Source organism: Bison bison, unplaced genomic scaffold (assembly GCF_000754665.1).
Source record: "Bison bison bison isolate TAMUID 2011002044 unplaced genomic scaffold, Bison_UMD1.0 scf7180017864033, whole genome shotgun sequence".
NCBI lineage: Eukaryota > Metazoa > Chordata > Mammalia > Artiodactyla > Bovidae > Bison > Bison bison.
Genome location: NW_011494605.1, coordinates 216626 through 229495, shown reverse-complemented (window position 1 = coordinate 229495; position 12870 = coordinate 216626). Strand labels below are relative to the sequence as shown.

General features: G+C 40.6%; 1 protein-coding gene across 1 annotated transcript in view; it reads right to left on the bottom strand.

Moving 5' to 3' along the window:
• Positions 1-12870, bottom strand: part of LOC104984606 (cytochrome P450 4X1) — a 49038-nt gene that overhangs the window by 35780 nt on the left and 388 nt on the right. The window lies entirely within an intron of this gene.

Genomic DNA, 12870 nt, shown 5'->3' with positions numbered 1-12870 from the left:
GGAACGACAGAGGATGAGATGGCTGGATGGCATCACCGACTTGATGGACATGAGTTTGGGTGAACTCTGGGAGTTGGTGATGGACAGGGGGGCCTAGCGTGCTGCAATTCATCGGGTCGCAAAGAGTCGGACACGACTGAGTGATTGAGCTGAACTGAACATGCTATTATATAATACACCACATATTCTTTATCCATTCATCTGTTGATGAACAATTAGATTGTTTCCATTCTTGACTATTGTGAATACTGCAGCTATGAACACAGGTGTGCATTATCATTTGGGATTATACTTTTGCTCGGATGTACACCCAGGAGTGGGATTGCTCAATCCTAGAGTAATTCTATTTTTAGTTTTTGGAGAACCCCCATACTGCTTTTTAAAAATTATTTATTTATTTAATTTTGGCAGTGTTGGGTCTTTGTTGCTGTGTGGGCTTCTCGTTACCCTGGCTTCCCTTGCTGTGCAGCATGGGTTCTAGGCATGTGGGCTCCAGTGGTTGTGGCACAGGGGCTCAGCAGTTGCAGTTCCTGGGCTCTAGAGCACAGGCTCAGTTTCTCTGGGGCATGTGGAATCTTCCCCTGCCCACCCCCACCCCCACACCCCAATACTGTTTTCCATAGTGGCTGCAGCAACTCATGTTCTCACCAACAGTATAGGTGGGTTCCCTTTTCTCTATACCCTCTTCAGCAACAAAGTAGCTATTGAACACCTACTATCAGTCAAGAACTGGGTTTATAGTGGTGAGCAAAGACTCTCCTCTCACAGATCCTATATTCTAGTGGGGAGAAAGGGAATATGGATGAAAAATGTTGCCTGCCATATCAACAAACAATGTTGCAGCCATCAAGCCATCAGTCACTACTGCTGCCCCACCCACCTCCCCCCAAACCCTGAGCCTGACTATTGGGAACTCAGGATGAGGAAGAACATGATATCAGCTGTAGATAGCTAAGGTGCACATCAAAGGAATAATTTCAATGAATCCAAACTCTTGCATTTTCCCATACACAGAAAAGCGCTAAACTCCTTATGCTGAGATACTTAGTTTTCTTCATTTTATTATTATTATTATTTTGGCCACACCACACAGCTTGTAAGATCTTAGTTCTCTGACCAGGGATGGAACCCATGCCCCTTGCAGTGGAAATGCAAAGTTCTAATCACTGGATTGCCAGGGAATTCCCCTGGTTTTCTTTAATTAATAGTAATCTTTTGATGTTCCAACCATGTGATTTTTACTGCAGAACCCCTTCATACCCTTGCTCCTTGCTTACCTTTTTGGAGCAGTCTCAAGGCAATGGCACCCCACTCCAGTACTCTTGTCTGGAAAATCTCATGGATGGAGGAGCCTGGTAGGCTGCAGTCCATGGGGTCGCTAAGAGTTGGACATGACTGAGCGACTTCACTTTCACTTTTCACTTTCACGAATTGGAGAAGGAAATGGCAACCCACTCCAGTGTTCTTGCCTGGAGAATCCCAGGGATGGGGGAGCCTGGTGGGCTGCCGTCTATGGGGTTGCACAGAGTCGGACACGACTGAAGCGACTTAGCAGCAGCAGCTCAGAGCTATGTGGCTTGAAGTCCTCATAAAGTCCAATAAATTAAACACATGGAACTTATATTTCATTTAACACTTACATAGCACTTACAAAGTGCCAGACATGGTCTCAGTTCTTTTCAAATATCTAATAAGTTTATCTTCTGAAAAAGTCAATAAAAATATTAGTAATTATATTATATGTAAATAACCTAATTATTTCAAGTAAAAGACGAAAGGTATAAGATTATATTTTTTAAAAGCCTAACTATACTACTGACAAAAGACATGAGACAAAAAGTTCAAAAACTTAAAAACAAAGGATTAAAAATGTACCATTTCAATACTAGCAAAAAAGTTTGCACAGTTACACTAGTATCAGATACAGTAAAATTTAAGACAAGAAGTCTTACTAGATATAAGAAGGGACAATTCTTGTATAAAAAGGATTAGTCTACCAGAAGATATAATAATTCAAAATCTCAAAAGCTTGAAAATTGATAAAACAGAAAAGGACATTAGAACTAAAATGAGAAATAAAGAAGTTCACAATAAGACTGGAAGACTTTACCACAATGCTACTCAAAGTATGATCCATAAACCAGTCCATGATGAGATACTTATAGAAACTGAGCACAGCCCTTCAGATTTTTATAACAATTTAACATTGCTGAAATTTCTTACTTTTTTTAAAAAATGAAAACAATTGTCTACAACAGATCAGGAAAAAAAATGGCTTTTCACCACAAATGCTTTGAGAAGCACTATGTTAATATATCATTCTTAATAGCTGGTAGAACAGATCTCTTGGGCCTTTTTAGTTTTCCCAATTTCTGATTGACAGTGCCTTCTCAATTTTGGTTTGTGGATGCTGTAGAGGTGAAAATTAAACTCTAACGAGAAACAAAGGAAATGGAAGTTGAGGATGAACAGTTTAAAAAAAGTTAAACAGGTTAAATGAAAAAAAAATCTAGATATAGAGCAATAACTTAAAGGCTGGTTCAACCTCAAATCTCTGCTCTCTCTCCATGTCACACCCCCTTAGGTCCCACAACAGATCAGAGCTTTTATTTTCTAGAAAAACTAAACCAGAGAGACTCCAAGACTTGAAGAAACCAGACACTGTGGAGGGCAGGGATGAATCAGTGGACTAAAAATAGAGGGATTCAGTGAAAGACTGCATAACAAATGATTAGATCCCCAGCTCCCTTCCTTTTTCTGCTCCTAGAATGCCAGGAGTCACCTGGCAATCTAAGTAACAGAAAGGTAGATTCATCTCCAAGAAACTGAAAAATGAACAAATAGATACTGACAGGTTGAGTCCTCCAACAGGTTTGCTTTCATGGAAAGTTCTTGCTGTGTACACAAGACTTCAAACATCTTTAAAGCCTCACTCTAGAAAATGAAAAGACAGCCAAAGACCATCTCTCAGTTTTGGAGACAGCCTCCAAGAAAGGCATAAAGCAAAACTAACAAACTGTGGTAGCCAGCCTCCAAAATGGTCTCCAATCATCCCCCACCTTTTTATATTGTCCCTTCCTACATTGTACACACATTTGTCAATGTGACTGATTGCTTACAGTAGAAATGATGGAATAAAAGTTTCAAGATTAGGTTATGAAAGACTGCAGTTTCCATCTTAGATTCTCTAATTCTCACTCTTGCTCTCTCATATCTTACTCTGAGGGAAACAAACGGCCATGTTGAGAGTAGGGTGACTAATCTTTCCAGCTTGCCTGACTGAATGGGTTGCCAGATGCAAAACCTTCAGAACTAAAAATCAGGGGTCAACCAGGAAACCTGGAATGAGTTGGTCACCCTACTTGTGAGCAACCTTATGGAAAGGTCCATGGGGGAAAGAACTGATGCCTCTGGTTAATAGCCAATGAGAAACTGTGGCCTGTAAACAACTGTGTAAGTGAGCTTAAGAGTGGATTCCCTAGCCCCAGTGGAGCCTTGAGATGACTATCGCCCCAGCCAATCCCATGCAACCTTGGAGGAGATCCTGAGTCTCTCACAGAGAGATTCTCAAAAACTTCACAGATTGTGTGAGATAAAACCATATGTTGTTTTAAGTTGCTAAGCTTGAAGGTAATTTGCTAGGCTTTAATAGATAACTAATACACAACAGAAGAAAAAAAAAACTGAAAAAGTTAGTACTTCCAAAAAAGATATGTATAGTATTTCAAGACCAGGATTCTGTAACAAAGCAGAATGTGTTAAATTGACTATAGGAATGGCCTCAATTTGTTAAAGCCTCTCTGCACTCAACACTTTGATTGTCAGTTCTCTCACACTGATTTGGCCATGTGTCTTGCTTTGGGAGAGTAGCAAGCATGACTCAGAGACTTAAAAAGCACCTGCACATTGAGACTTGCTCTCTTGCTATTCTTGAGACCCTGATACCACGTGGGCAAAGCTAGCCTAACCAGCTGAAGGATAATAAACCAGATGGAAGAGAATGAAGGCACCCAAGAGGACAGTCAGCCTTTATCTGCCCCAGTAGCTGACTGTAGTTGCATCAGTGAGCCAAACTGAAGTCAATTGAGACTGGCTATAAGAGTAGAACCTCATAGCCTAGTTTAGCTCAAATTGCTGACCCACAGAATCATGAACTAAATAGCTGGCTGTCATCTTAAGCCACTAAGCTTCAGCTTTAGAGTGTTTTTTAAGTTAATTTATTTTTGGCTGTGATGGGTCTTCATCACTGTGTGTGGCTTTTCTCTAGTTGCAGCAAGCAGGGGCTACTCTGTTGCGGGTCACAAACTTCTCATTACTGTGGCTTCTGTGTTGCAGAGCACAGGCTCTAGGATACACAGGCTTCAGTAGTTGTGGCTCGTGGGCTCTAGAGTGCACGCTCAGTAGTTGTGGAACATGTGGTTAGTTGCCCCACAGCATGAGTATTCTTCCCGGATCAGGGATAGAACCCATGTCCCCTGCATTGGCAGGCAGATTCCCAACCTCTGGGCCACCCAGAGACGCTCCTTAGGGAGGTTTTTTTTTTTTTTTTTTTTTAATGCATCATAAGGTAATTGATGCAATAATGGATGAAGAATAAGACAGAGCTCTTGGTGTTTGGCAAAACTAATACAATTATGTAAAGTTAAAAAAAAAAAAGACAGAGCTCTTGGAAATAAAAATCATGACAGTCAAAATTTTTCAACATTTTAGTAGAAATTCTAGGAAGATAAAATCAAGAAGAAAAGATTAAAAAAAAATAGATCTAGAAGGTTTATATCCAACCAATAGGAGTTCCAGAAAGAGAGAAAAGAGAAATGGAGAGAGGTGGGGGATGTGTTGAAGAAATTGTAGTATTCACTGTAAATCTCCTGTTCCTAATTCATCATCCTTACCACCTTAATATATACCATAATTAGCACCTGCATTTATTAACCTAAGGGTTTTTCCCCTGGGCATTTGATCCTGCTTTGATGCTTGACTATCAGAGAAAAATTAATAACTTAGGAAGTGAAACCTCCTCCTTTCCAAGTATTGGAATTATGTATTTCCAAACAAAAGTGGAAGACTTATTCAGTGAAAATTATAAATCATGTTGAAAGAAATTTCAAAAGGCATAAAGAGCCTCCTGATGAAAGTGAAAGAGGAGAGTGAAAAAGTTGGCTTAAAACTCAACATTCAGAAAACTGAGATCACGGTATCCGGTCCCATCCCCAAATAGATGGGGAAACAATGGAAACAGTGAGAAACCCAATTTTCTTGGGCTCCAAAATCACTGCAGATGGTGACTGCAGCCATGAAATTAAAAGATGCTTGCTCCTTGGAAGAAAAGTTATGACCCACCTAGACAGCATATTAAAAAGCAGAGACATTACTTTGCCAACAAAGGTCCATCTAGTCAAAGCTATGGTTTTTCCAGTAGTCATGTATGGATATGAGAGTTGGACTATAAAGAAAGCTGAGTGCTGAAGAATTGATGCTTTTTAACTGTGGTGTTGGAGAAGACTCTTGAGAGTCCTTTGGACTTCAAGGAGATCCAACCTGTCAATCAGTCAGTCAGTCCTGAATATTCATTGGAAGGACTGACGCTGAAGCTGAAACTTCAATACTTTGGCCACCTGATGCAAAGAGATGACTCATTTGAAAAGACCCTGATGTTGGGAAAGAATGAAGGCGGGAGGAGAAGGGGATGACAGAGGATGAGATAGTTTGATGGCATCACTGAGTTGATGGACATGAGCTTGAGCAAGCTCTGGGAGTTGGTGATGGACAGGAAAGCCTGGCGTGCTGCAGTCCATGGGATCGCAAAGAGTAGGACATGACTGAGCAACTGAATTTACTGAGGTGGAAACATATCCCATGTTTATGGATTGGAAGATTTAAGATGTGAATACTACCCAAAGCAATCTACAGATTCAATGCAATCTCTATCAAAATCCCAATGATGTTTTTGCAGAAATAGAAAAATTCTAGAAAATTCATTCTAAAACTCATGTGGGATAACAAAGGATTGTGAATAGCCCAAACAGTCTTCAATAGGAACAAAGCTGGATGACTCAATGTTTTTTGATTTCAAAATTCACTACGAAAGTATACTAATCAAAACAGTATGGTTCTGGTTTAAAAACAGACATATAGACAAACAGAAAAGGATAGAAAGACCAGAAATAAACCCTTCAAAATATGGTTAAATGATTTATGACAAAGGTGCCAGGACCATTACATGGGAAAATGTGCTGGAAAAATTAGATATTCACATGCAACAGAATGAAGTTGTACCCTTACCTAAAATACAAAAGATAACCCAAAATAGATCAAAGACTTCAGTTTAGTTCAGTTCAGTCACTCAGTCATGTCCTACTCTTTGCAACCCCATGAACCGTAGCACGCCAGGCCTCCCTGTCCATCACCAGCTCCTGGAGTTTACCCAAACTCATGTCCATTGAGTCGATGATGCCATCCAACCATTGCATCCTCTGTCATCCCCTTCTCCTCCTGCCCTCAATCTTTCCCAGCATCAGGGTTTTTTCAAACGAGTCAGCTCTTCACATCAGGTAGCCAAAGGATTGGAGTTTCAGCTTCAACATCAGTCCTTCCAATGAATATTAAGGACTGGTTGGATCTCCTTGCTGTCCAAGAGAGTCTCAAGAGTCTTCTCTGAGAGAAGACTTAAAACTATAAAATTCTTAAAAGGAAACATAGGACGAAAGCTTCACAATTTTGGATCTGGCAATAATAATCTTGGATATGACATCAAAGGCATAAGCAACAACAACAAAAAATAAATGGAACTTAATGAAATTAAAAAATGTTTGTACATGAAGAGACAGTATCAACAGAGTAAAAAGGCAACCCAAAGATTGAGAGGCAATATTAGCAATCATACATATGGGATTAATAGTTAGAATATATAGAGAACCCCTAAAACTCAACAATAAAAAAACAACCTGATTCAAAATCAACAAAGGACTAAATAGACATCTTTCCAAAGAGGAAATGAAGATGGCCAACAGGTACATGGATGCTCAACATGACTAATCATCAGAGAAATGCAAATCAAAACCACAATGAGAGATCAAGCACCACATGCCTACCAGAATAGCTATCATCAAAAAGAACAAATAACAAATGTTGGCAAGGATATGGAGAAACCCAGAGAGTCCCCATGGCAAGAGGAGTCTGGTGGGCTACAGTCCATGGGGTCACAACGCGTCTGTCATGACTGAGCAACTAAGAACACCACAGCACAGCAAACAGTGTACCCTCACATACTGTTGGTGGGAACTGTAAATTAGTGTAGCAATTGTGAAAAACAGTATGGAAGCTTCTCAAAAAACTAAAAATACAACTACTGTATGACTTTTCCACTCCTGGGTATATAGCCAAAAAAACCCAAAAACACTAATTCAAAAAGATACATGCACTCTGATGTTCATAGTAACATTATTTACAACAGCTAGGGTATGGAGAAGCAATGGCACCCCACTCCAGTACTCCTGCCTGGAAAATCCCATGGACGGAGGAGCCTGGTAGGCTGCAGTCCATGGGGTTGCTATGAGTCAGACACGACTGAGCACCTTCACTTTCACTTTTCACTTTCATGCACTGGAGGAGGAAATGGCAAGCCACTCCAGTGTTCTTGCCTGGAGAATCCCAGGGACAGCGGGGCCTGGCCGGCTGCCATCTATGGGGTCGCACAGAGTCGGACACAACTGAAGTGACTTAGCAGCAGCAGCAGCAGGGTATGGAAGCAACTTGTGTCCATCAACAGAAGAATGGATAAAGATGTGGTGTGCATATATATAATGAAATACTACTCAGCCATAAAAAGATGAACTTTTGCCATTTGCAACAGCACAAATGGACTTGGAGGGCATTAAGCAAAGTGAAATAAGTCGGTCAGAGAAAGACAACTATTGTACGATACCATTTAAATGTGGACTCTAAAGAATACAACAAACTAGTGAATAAAACAAAAAAGAAGCAGATTCACAGATATAGAGAAGAAACTAGTGTTTACCAGAGGGGAGAAAAAAGAGGGGGATGGGAAATATAGGGGTAGGAGGAAAAAAGGGTTATTATGGATTATATGAAATTATATGTATGAAACTTTTGAAAATTGTAAAGCACTACAGAATTTTAAAATTGTAAAGCACCCCTTCATGGATCATTGCCTTGTTGTGGCGAAGGGGCTCATGTAACTCAATGAAACTATGAGCCATGCCATGTAGGGCCACCCAAGGTGGAAGGGTCATAGCAGAAGGTTCTAACAAAACACGATTCACCGGAGGTGGAAATGACAAACCATCTCAATTTACTTGCCATTGAGAACTTCATAAATTGTATATAAAGGACAAAAAGATATAACCCCAAAAGATGAATGTTCCCAGGTCCGAAGGTGTCCAATATGCTACTGGGGAAGAGTGGAGGAGAACTACTATTAGCACCAAAAAGAATGAAGTGGCTGGGCCAAAATGGAAACAACGCTCAGTTGTGGATTTGTCTGGTGATGAAAGTATTGCATAGGAACCTGGAATGTTAGGTAAATTACCATGGATCAAGGTAAATTGGACATGATCAAGCAGGAGATGGTAAGAATAAACATCTACATCTTAGGAATCAGTGAACTAAAATGGATGGGAATGGGTGAATTTAATTCAGACCATTATATCTATTACTGTGGGCAGGAATCCCATAGAAGAAATGGAATAGCTCTCAAATCAACAAAAGAGTCCAATGCAGTAGTTGGGTGCAACTTCAAACATGACAGAATGATCTGGGTTCATTTCCAAGGCAAACCAATCAACATCACAGTAACCCAAGTCTATGCCCCTACCAACGATGCTGAAGAAGCTGAAGATGATCAGTTCTATGATGACCTAGAAGACCTCCTAGAACTAACACCAAAATAAGATGTTCTATTAATCATTGGCAATTGGAATGCAAAAGTAGGAAGTCAAGAGATAACTGGAATAACAGGCAAGTTTGGCCTTGGAGAACAAAATGAAGCAAGGCAAAGGGTAACTGAATTCTGTCAAGAGAATGCATTGGTCATAGCAAATGTCCTTTTTCAATGACACAAGAGACAACTTTATACATGAACATCACCAAATGGCTAATATGAAAATCAAATTGATTACACTCTTTGTAGCTGAAGATGGAGAAGCTGTATACAGTCAGCAAAAACAAAACTTGGAGCTGACTGTAGCTCAGATCATCAGCTTCTCATAGCAAAATTCAGGCTTAAACGAAAAAACGTGGGGAAAACCACTAGGACAGCCAGGTATGATTTAAATCAAATCCCCTATGAACATGCAGTGGAGGTAATGAATAGATTCAAGGGATTAGAACTTGTAAACAGTGTGCTTGAAGAATTATGGATGAAGGTCCATAATATTGTACAGGAAGCAGTGAACAAAACCATCTCAAAGATAAAGAAAAGCAAGAAGGCAAAGTGGTTATCTTAGGAGGCCTTACAAATAGCTAAAAAAAGAAGAGACGTGGAACGTGAGGGAGAAAGGGAAAGGTATACCCAATTAAATGCAGATTTCCAAAGAACAGCATGGAGGGACAAGAAGGCCTTCTTCAGTGAACAGTGTATAAAACTAGCAAAAAACAACAGAAGGGGAAGACTAGACATCTATTCAGGGAAATTGGAGATATCAAGGGGACATTTTGCCCAAAGATGGGCACAATAAAGGACAGAGACGGTAGAGACCTTATAGACACTGAAGAGATCAAGAAGAAGTGGAAAGAATACACAGAAGAGCTGTATAAAAAAGATACAGATGGACTGGGTGACTATGATGGTATAGTCAGCCACCCAGAGCCAGGCATTCTGGAGAGTAAATTACTAGTAATAATTTACTAGTAGTAAATAAAGCTAGTAGATGTGATGGAATTTCAGCAGAACTATTCAAAATCCTAAAGGATGATGCCATTAAGGTGTTGCATTCAATATGTCAGCAAATCTGGAAGACCCAGCAGTGGCCACAGGACTGGAAAAGTTCAATCCTCATTCCAATTCCCAAGAAGGGTAGTACTAAAGAATGTGCTAACCATCAGACAATTACACTCATCTCCTATGCTAGTAAAGTCATGTTTAAAATCTTGTATGCTAGGCTTCAGCATTATGCAAACCAAGAACTTCCAGATGTCTGAGGTGGATTTAGAAAAGGAAGAGGAACCAGAGATCAAATTGCCAGCATTTGCTGGATCATAGAGAACACTAGGGAATTCCAAAAAAAAAAAAATCTACCTCTGTGTCATTGACTATGCCAAAACCTTTGACTGTGTGGATCATAATAAACTGTGGAAAGCTCTTAAAGAAATGGGAATACCAGACCATCTTACCTATTTCCTGAGAAACCTATATGCAGGTCAAGAAGCAACCTGTATGCAAAAGCAAACCTTGTATGAAACAACTGATTGGTTCAGGATTGAGAAAGGAATACAGCAGGGCTGTCTGCTGTCACCTGTTGGTTTAATCTACATGCTGAGCACATCATGAAAAATGTCAGGCTGGATGAGTTACGAGCTGGAATCAAGATAGGCAGGAGAAATATCAACAACTTCAGATATGCGGATGATACCACTCTAATGGTAGAAAGCGAAGAGGAACTAAAGAACCTCTTGATGAGTGTGAAGGATGAGAGTGAAAAAGAGCCAGCTTAAAACTAAATGTTAAAAAAAACTCCTAAGATCATGACATCTGGCCCCATTAACTCATGGCAAATAGAAGGGGAAAAGGTGGAAGTAGTGACAGATTTCCTCTTCTTGGGCTCTAAAATCACTGAGGATAGTGACTGCAGCCATGAAATCAGATGTTTGCATCTTGGCAAGAAAGCTATGACAAACCTAGACGGTGTGTTGAAAAGCAGAGACATTACTCTGCTGAGAAAGGTCCTTTTAGTCAAGGCTATGGTCTTCCCAGTGGTCATGTACAGTTGTGAGAGCTGGACTGTAAAGAAGACGGAGCGCCAAAGAATTGAAGCCTTTGAACTATGGTGCTGGAGAAGACTCCTAAGAGTCCCTTGGACAGCAAGGAGATCAAACCAGTCAATCTTAAGGGAAATCAACCCTGAATACTCATTGGAAGGATGTTGAAGCTGAAACTCTAGTATTTTGCTCATTTAATGTGAACAGCTGACTCATTGGAAAAGTCCCTGATGTTGTGAAAGATTGAGGGCAGGAGAAGATGGCGTCAGAGGGTGAGATGGCTGGATGGCATCACCAATGCAATGGACATGAACTTGGGCAAACTTTGGAGAGAGTGACGGACACAACAACTGGTGTGTTGCAGTCCATGGGGTTGCAAAGAGTCAGACACGACTGGGTAACTGAACAACAACAATGGATTATATGAAATCATATGTATGTAACTTCTGAAAATTGTAAAGCACTATAGAATTTAAAGAATCTTTCTTTCAGTAAAACTTTTTAAGTTAAAAAAAAAGAACAAAAGACTTAAATAGACATTTCTCCAAGTAAGATATACAAATGGAAATAAGCACATGAAAAGATGTTCAGCGATGCATTAGGGATCATTGCTGCTGCTGCTGCTAAGTTGCTTCAGTCGTGTCTGACTCTGTGCGACCCCATAGACAGCAGCCTACCAGGCCCTGCCGTCCCTGGGATTCTCCAGGCAAGAACACTGGAGTGGGTTGCCATTTCCTCCTCCAATGCGATCATTAGGGAAATGCAAATCAAAATTATGAGATACTACCTCACATCCACTAGGATGGCTGCCATTCAAAAAAAGAACAGAAAATAACAAGTTTTGGCAAGAATGCTGAGAAACTGGAACTCCTGTGCACTTCTGGTGAAAATGTAAAATGGTATTGCCACTGTGGAAAACAGTACAGTGGTTCCTCAAAAAACTAAAAATAGAATTACCATATGATCCAGCAATTCCATTTCTGCACATTTACCCAAAAGAATTGAAAGCAAGGTCTCAAAAAGATATTTGTACACTCATGTTCACAACTGCTAAAATGTGGAAACAACCCAAGCATCCGCCAGCGAATGAATGGATAAAGAAAATGTGGTATATAAATACAATAGGATATTATTCAGCCTTAAAAAGGAAGGAAATTCTGACATATGCTATGATATGGATGATGTGATATGATTGGGAATTTGTGTGCCAATGCAGGGGACAATGGTTTGATCCCTGGTCTGGGAAGATTTCACTTGCTGCGGGGCAGCTAAACCCCCGTGCCACAACTACTGAGCCCAGGCGCAGCAACTACGGAAGCCCCCAGGCCCTAGAGCTCTTGGTTTGTGACAAGAAAAGCCACCGCAATCAGAAGTCTGTGCAGGGTACAACTAGAGAGCAGCCCCTGCTCACTGCAAATAGAAAAAGCCTATGCACATCAGTGAAGACCCAGCACAGCCAAAAATAAAGAAATAATAAATTAAAAAAAAATTTAAATAAAAAAACATGTTCTTTAGACTCTTTTTTAGCAATGTATGTGGAAGGCTTTTAAAAACCCGTACATAAATCCAAGAGATGAGCGAAGCAATTTAGACAGACCTGAATTACACCACAGCTTTCTTTTTCCATATTGTCTCTTTACATATCCCCCCTCCAACTCCCACCCCACCTAAATATCCCTTCTAGTGGCATGCACTGGAGAAGGAAATGGCAACCCGCTCCAGTGTTCTTGCCTGGAGAATCCCAGGGAAGGTGGAGCCTGATGGGCTGCCGTCTATGGGGTCGCACAGAGTCGGACACGACTGAAGCGACTTAGTAGCAGCAGCAGCAGCAGTGGCTCTAGGGTGTTTCATGGAGTAATGTAAATGCGGGAGCCACAGGCTGGCAGGAGAGGTCGGTGCAGGACTGAGGGATGGGAGGAAAAGAAGGAAGCAGCT